At 37.3% G+C, this 6,162-nt stretch overlaps 1 long non-coding RNA gene across 1 annotated transcript; it reads left to right on the top strand.

Moving 5' to 3' along the window:
• The first annotated feature begins 575 nt into the window (after positions 1-575).
• On the top strand, positions 576-3,999 carry LOC103660085. Its single transcript, XR_567686.2, has 3 exons — positions 576-658; positions 1,144-1,231; positions 3,853-3,999. It is a non-coding gene; the product is annotated as an uncharacterized LOC103660085 (long non-coding RNA).
• Positions 4,000-6,162: the final 2,163 nt, after the last annotated feature.

Raw genomic sequence — 6,162 nt, 5'->3', positions numbered from 1 at the left:
TTGCATGACTGTCACACAAAGTAATTGTGAGCAAGTTTTCATATATGCATTTTTCTGAAGCTTGACGTATTATAGCAATCCAAATGTAGTGGGAACACTGCATTTAACCAACCAGGAAAACAAAGCAGTAATTGTGATTTCCCTCGAGGTCATTAAGAATGGAATTTTTGAGTCATCTTTTTAATCTTACAGATGCCTTAATCACCAAAATAACATTACTTAATCAAAAGTATGTGAAGACCTCATATACCCTCTAACAAATCTTCTAGACTACAAATAAAAAACATGAAAATTAAAAACTAATATGAAATTTTTTTGCACCAGTCTTATTTGACTACAAAATAGGTTTAGAAATAGAATCAATGATTTTTTATATGCATTTAATCTTTGTTCTTCCTGATATTGTTCTTTGATATTAACTCTACGTAGTTTGAATGAGTATAGAAAATATCCATATCACTTTAAGTTAGCATAACTTCTATCTTTACCTGCATTACTGGAAAAATACCTAGTTATTTTTAAGCCAAGTAAATTTATTTTAGAAATAAATTGTACAATAATATTTCTTTCCTAAAGGTGCTGAGATCAGGAACCATGGGAATAGCTATACAATTATTACAATTACATCATGGCTGACTTCTTTCTATGTCTTTTTATGGTAAGTTATGAAGAACATACATTTGCCCTTTTGGCAAATTTATACCAGTTTTCAAATTTACTTCGAGCCTCATAGTATGCATGTCAAAGGAAGGCTTTTCTTACCTGGAATGAGTATGGCAAGGGAACATCCTGTTTTGTGCTATTATTTGCTCACTAAACAAAGTTGAGCAGGTGATGTCAAGCTGAGTGTTAGAGCAATTTCATATGACTCCAGTCTCACCCTGTGCCTTGAAAGGGAATGTGAATTAACTTTGCTGCTCTGGGTTTTTGTAATCATGTGCTATTTCGTAAAGTCACAGATAAGTAGAGTCAGAAGGAAATTCTAATCCAGTGGTTGTGGAGTTGAACTCCTTTTTCAAAAAATCAATCTCGTGTAGAGGCCTAAGACATAAAATGATATAAGCATTAGTCCTTTATTGATTAAATAAGAGGCTGCTGGGCAGCCCCTACAATTCATTTGTTCTATCCCTTCTTTCTCTGCAGGGGCTATTGAGCATCTCAACAGAACACAAGAGATTCTCAGAACAGATTGCAAACCACAAATCTAATTCCAATTGCTCTTATATTACAGGTAAGTCATCAAAAGCCTAAAGAAGTGAAGCTACCCATCCAAAGTTATAGAACACAAAGCCTTACACACATTAGGTCTCAAAATATAGGTTATCAGGGTAGATGTTACGTTAGTCAGTGAAAGAGGTAGATTTTGTCATCTATAGCATCTTTTCCCATCAAAATTATTGTTGTTGATTAATGGAACATTTTATTCATTTGTCTAAAAGTGTTCAAAGGAAATTGTAAAAAGAGAATGGTGATTATGAAAATCAGCCCCAGGGGCACCTGGGTGGCTCAGTCAGTTAAGCATCCAACTCTTTGTTTTGGCTCAGGTTGTGTGAGATTCAGCCCTGTGCTGGGCTCTTCGCTCAGCGAGAAGACTGCTTGAAGATTCTCTCCCTCTGCCCCTCCCCCCACTAGCACGTACTCACACTTGCTCTCTCTCTAGAACAAATAAATAAATCTTTGAAAGTCAGCCCCAAAGTCTATGGGTAGGTCAAAGAACTTACAAAAAGTTTGGGAGAGATCTCAGCAGGTCATCCTGAGGGAACTACAAAATATTTACTCCAATACCACTGCTACACAGATCTAGTGGAACCCTGACTACCACTGGAACCATGAACGCTTCATTATGTACAGAGAGGTATTTACAGGAGGTAATTTCCCAAGAATAAGAACTCTGGTCAATTCTAAATTGGGTTAAAGTCATGCTGGGTCCTCAGTGTGGACAATCTATAATGTAGATTATGGTTGAGTTCTGTAATGTCACTGAAATTGTAAGACAGGGATCTCTAAGACATCTAGATATTCTGATTGCTTAAAAATTACAGTGTGTTGTGGTATACATTCTCACTTTATATTACGTAAAATATTTGATTTGAGCAGAGTACTGATTTCTTGCCTCAAAAGTCACTTCCCTCTATGTTATCAGTCACCTCGTAACTCAGCAGTTATTACATCAGATTTCGTAGAAATACAAAATAAGTTATCACAAAATCAAAAAGTTATGCTTATTACAACCATGTGAGATCTGTAGAGAATACAATGAGACTTTTGCTGGGTCTCAGAATTTCATCAAAAATCTGAAAGCTGAGACAGTGAAAGACAAGTTTTGTTACTTACCTAAAGAGGAGCAACAGACTGATCCCCCAATGGCCAAACTAGTCCAATCATCATCATTCCCAACAGCTAGTGTAAGAAAAGATCGCAGATTTGTTGGAGAACAAAGTAAACGAAAGGATTTCACAGGTACATTTAAGACTATCACAACCCCTCTTTCCTCTAAGTCAAGTAAGAGTGCCTCCCAGTAAGCACCCAGAGATTGGAATGTCTGTCAAAAGGGAGATGGACATTTCATTAACACACTCCTAATCCCTTTGCCAAATGCTTGCTAATTGCAAAGATGCATAGGTCTGCCCATGTTGGTATATAGCAGATGCCTCCAGCTTGGCCTGTGTTCCCTGGAGTTTGTGGAGGCAAAGAATGGTGCTTGTGTCTCACAGGGGATTGCCTAGAGCAGGTTCCATTTGCAGAGCAAGAATAAAGGATGCAGTGAATTCGTATCCATTTTCACATGGATCACCTGGATACCCAGAAAAGTAGCCAGACTTGAATATTTTAGAAGGGACTGGGATGTATGCCAAAAGGAAAAAAAAAAAATGGACCATTTTGCTTTATTGGCAAGAGTGGAGGGCAAGTTGTAATAAGTCATCTAAAGGGTCCATCGCCTATACCATGAAATGGTGCAGTACAGAAATATCCAGCACGGAGAGTAGGGCCTTTGCCACTTTACTTACATCCTCCCTAGCTACTGATCACTGAATAGTTAGAAGCAGAAGGAGAAGGAGGTGCAAGAAAGTCATATTTGAAGTCAGTAGGAAGAGGAAAAAAAATAAGATGATTGCTCTACCCTATTTAGGATAGACCATTGGGTATACCAGTTATACTTTTCTAAACTTGATTTACAGTAGGTAGAGGAAACTAAAACTCAGAAAGATAATTGACTAAAGGCACAAAGGTGGGAAGTGACAAAGCCAGGAGTCTTGTGACTCCAAAATGAATTTCTTGAGAGAATACCACCTTCACTTTATAGCAAACCTGCAAAGAAATGAAGCAGAATATATATACTCCATGCTACCTTCCTCTGTAGCATTTTCAACTTACATCCTAGAAGGATTAGACTGGAAAATTGCCAGTGATTTTTCTGGCACTATTGGGGTGATGGTGGGTAAGTTGTTTCACCTCCCTAAGCCTCTTTTCTCTCATCTATAAAATGCAAAGTTTGGATCAACTCAGCTCTAAATTCCCTTTTAGATTTTATCAAGATATAATCATAGCTCAAAAAGAGAGAGAGGAGAATAAAGGAGAGGAAAGAGGAGGGAAGAAGAAGAGAGGAGAGGAAGGCAAGGAAGGGGAAGGGGGAAAGGAGAGAAGGACCGTAGGGGAGAGGAAGAGAGGGGAAGAGGGGAGGGGAGGAGAAAGCTATGCAAAAGTACGTAAGATTCTGTATTAGTTGCATGAGTTGAATGTTTTGTACCTTTACTTTATATTTTTCAGGGTAATCCGAGAATTTAATTAGAACTTCCAAAAGTGACTTTATTTCCATATTCTCTCCCTTCTCTCTCCCATTATTTCTTTTAGAGGCATTGCTAAGATGATTTCATAAAAAAGAGAAAACAATTTTAGGAGATCAACACATTTCATCTTCCCTGAAATGCTTTCAGTTGTGGACGGTGCAAATTCTGCCATGTCTGAATGCCTCCCCGTAACTGGATTCCCAGGAGGAATGGCGGTAGGGAGGTTTCTTTGTTTTGTTTGTTTTTCTGCTTGTTTTTGTTGTTTTTTAAACACATGATGGGAATGAGTCTGGGAAACTGTAACTTCAGATGGGTTTGTTGCTGCAGCTTTCAATCCTGTCACAATAGGTGTCAGAAGATGAATAAAGTTGGTGCCATCTTCTGTTTTCATTATCATCCAAGGGGTTGGGATCGGAAAGGATTCATTTTGTGCCACTGTCATTTCTCATTACTATCTTTGTCATGAGAGTGAATTATAACAGCCCTCCGATGCCAGCTATGGCTTTGCTCTCATTACAGACTTCATTCTTGGGACGAAGATGGTAATAAGAATGGAATGTCGTGTAAAAACAGAGCTCACTTTCATGACAGTTGGAAATTGGTGATGAAAATGGAAAATGGCAGAAAAAAATTAATCCTTTTTTTGTGGCAAAAATGGTCCTGCAAACAACAGCGTGCACCAGAGGTATCCCTCACGGTGGCAATAACAAAGCAATGAAAAGGCAAACAATGAACAGCTTTTGGAGCAAATGAGGGTTTCTGAGGCATCCATCTTGCTTGGTGCTTTGGAAATATATCTCTTAATCCTGAATAATGTAACATCCATTTAGCTCCAAAAGTAATGTGATAGGCAATTAGGAGCTCCTCTGTTCTCCCTTCAGTGATGTTGAGTATCTCTATTACATACTGCCAGAAAGGCACTACCAAATTTATGGAAGCCATTAGAATTTCTATATAGGATACCTTTCACACACACACACACACACACACACACACACACACACACACACGTGTCTCTGTATGTGTGCTTGTGTACATACAATTATAGGAAAGTATTTACTGACTCAACAATAGTGACTTTGAAAGGAAGGACTTCCACTTTCTATTTTATACATTCCTGTATTGATCGATTTTTTTTTAAACCAAGAGCATTTACCACTCTTAAAATTACAGACGTGATAGCCTTCTTTCCCATCAAAATAAATGGCTCTGTATACCACTGAATTACCTTTACTACCAGAGTCTATTGTCAACCCTAGATACATATGCTCTAATTTAAAATTGAAGGGGGGAAACTGCCATTTACATCCACATTTTTGAATAAATGCTTCAGTCTCTTTCTTTACAGATTGTTTTCCTCACCATATTTTAAATGTAATATTTTTTTCTTTTCCACGCAGAGGTCCTATCTTTTCAGAATGAGTGTTAGAGCATGCTAATTGTGGAAAGAACTTGGTGTGAAATGGTCTTTTCATTAGATTTCATTTAAAGCATTTTATTTAATGTTTTATCATTTGCCCAACATATATAACAGACATTCAGGATTTATCCACTTTTCAACACATGTCATTGTTGGGAAGGAAAAGAGGCATTTTAATATGCACATGGAGCACAGAACCATTTGTAAGATGGTTATTGAGTAAAGAAATGTTTATTATGTGCATGTTAGTGTCTGGCATACACTTAAGGTTGCTAAATGTTGACACAGTTGCCTATGCTCTATGGACAAGCCAGGGGAAGTAGGCATGAGAGACCACTTTTATTAGTATGAAAAGAAGGCAATTACTCTGTAAGACACCACCTGAATTCACTTGGTTGCTTTTACTTTGACGTGATTCATGGCAAGGGCCCATTTTAAATTTCAAAATCTTTTATACTTTTAGGAGCCGGGATGGAGGAATAAAATGACAATTGTTAGAAACAGGAAAAACAGATTATTTTAAACTAGAAGAATTTTTACATAGTAAATATGCTGGAATAATTTTACATAGTTCTGCAAAGTCATTGACAGTGTTCTCAACTAAAACATCTGAAATAGTAGATTGTCCTAAAGCTTTTTCTGAAGAGCATTTTGTATAACTGTGTTAAGTTAAAAGTGTAGAACTCTTCAAATCACATAGGGAAAGCTCATTTTAGAGCAAAGGTTATTAACCATGTTAGAAAACCCAGGAGGTGTTTGTTTTTAAAGATCTGTGGCCAAAGACTCTAATTCCATAGATTTGTAGCAGGGCCTGCAACCCCCGCGACTGTATACCTGAGCTCAGCACACAGGGAACTACAGCAGGAATCTGTATTTTTTAAAAGCTTTTTAAAAAATAATTCTGATATAAACTTGCATTAGAAACTGTTTTGAAGTTATGGTGAACTATCTAGA

Source organism: Ursus maritimus, unplaced genomic scaffold, assembly GCF_017311325.1.
Source record: "Ursus maritimus isolate PB19 unplaced genomic scaffold, ASM1731132v1 scaffold_21, whole genome shotgun sequence".
Classification (NCBI taxonomy): domain Eukaryota; kingdom Metazoa; phylum Chordata; class Mammalia; order Carnivora; family Ursidae; genus Ursus; species Ursus maritimus.
The sequence above is the reverse complement of the archived record's forward strand: the minus strand, read 5'-3'. Positions and strand labels throughout refer to the sequence as shown.